The sequence below is a fragment of the Perkinsus marinus genome (genome assembly GCF_000006405.1).
Source record: "Perkinsus marinus ATCC 50983 genomic scaffold scf_1104296958712, whole genome shotgun sequence".
Lineage (NCBI taxonomy): Eukaryota > Perkinsozoa > Perkinsida > Perkinsidae > Perkinsus > Perkinsus marinus.
The window spans coordinates 459,565-460,530 of record NW_003206658.1 but is presented as its reverse complement, the minus strand read 5'-3'; the positions used below and the strand labels follow the sequence as shown (position 1 = coordinate 460,530).

General features: G+C 44.1%; 1 protein-coding gene across 1 annotated transcript in view; it reads right to left on the bottom strand.

Annotated features, from left to right (window-relative positions):
* The window catches only part of Pmar_PMAR011609 (hypothetical protein), a gene marked incomplete at both ends in the record, with an annotated part of 4,859 nt that overhangs the window by 2,303 nt on the left and 1,590 nt on the right, over nt 1-966 (bottom strand). The gene's annotated exons all lie outside the window — the stretch shown is intronic.

Here is a 966-nt window from a genome sequence, read left to right as displayed (position 1 = left end):
ACCATCAGGAGGGAACACCATAGTAGAGCGACGAGTAGTCAAACTGCTGATCCAATCATCGTGTTGGGAAGAAAATCATATGAATATTCATCGGGGAATTCATTTTTACGTATATACCGTACATATACTATGTTGTACCGTACGTGTACCATAGTGCGTTTTCATACAGATGCACACATGTATTTACAAAACAATAACGCTCCCACCAGCCTACCAACAAAGAGATACTTCGGCGCTCCCTTATCAAGCAGTCGGTCTAAGTGGCCTCCTCCTCCTCCTGCCTTGCTTGCCTGGCTCGAACAGAACTGCCTCGATATGGTGCAGGATGGTAGCCGACAACCGAAATGACGCCCGATAACGGTAGTCATCATAACAATGCGTCAATCTACCAAATGCAGTTAAACGAGATCTTTATTATCAAACCATCACCATCATCACGACTCGTGGTCCACGAGCAGAGGGGCGAAGCGGTTATTGTACTGTTATCCTCGAGAGGCTAAAGTCCACTTCGTTGAGTTCAACCGCTCAACCGTTTCTCTGGACTTCATCCTTACGTACAATTGATCTATAAATTGCGAAGTGGTTATCGTTGATATATTGGCAATCAACCCGATCAAGCTATTCAATGCTAGTTCAAACGACGATTACAAATGAACATGATTCCCACATCTCCTTGCGACGAGAGATGCAACTCCTGATATTGTCGCGTTTCCGAAACAGCAACATGTTCATCATCAACCGCTACATATCGACGATAGGGTATTACGATACTCACCAAATGGATGAAGTAATAGGAGCTTTCGAATCCTCACGTTGATGATATTAAAAAGTGCTGCAGTTGTCAGCGAAACCAACCAGAAAGGGTCCTACACCACATCTCTAAAACAACATCACAGGCAGCCATACGTTGCCTTATCCTAGCCGTTGAAAACTCAACTAGCACAAGTGTTTCAGTGATGGAAAAAA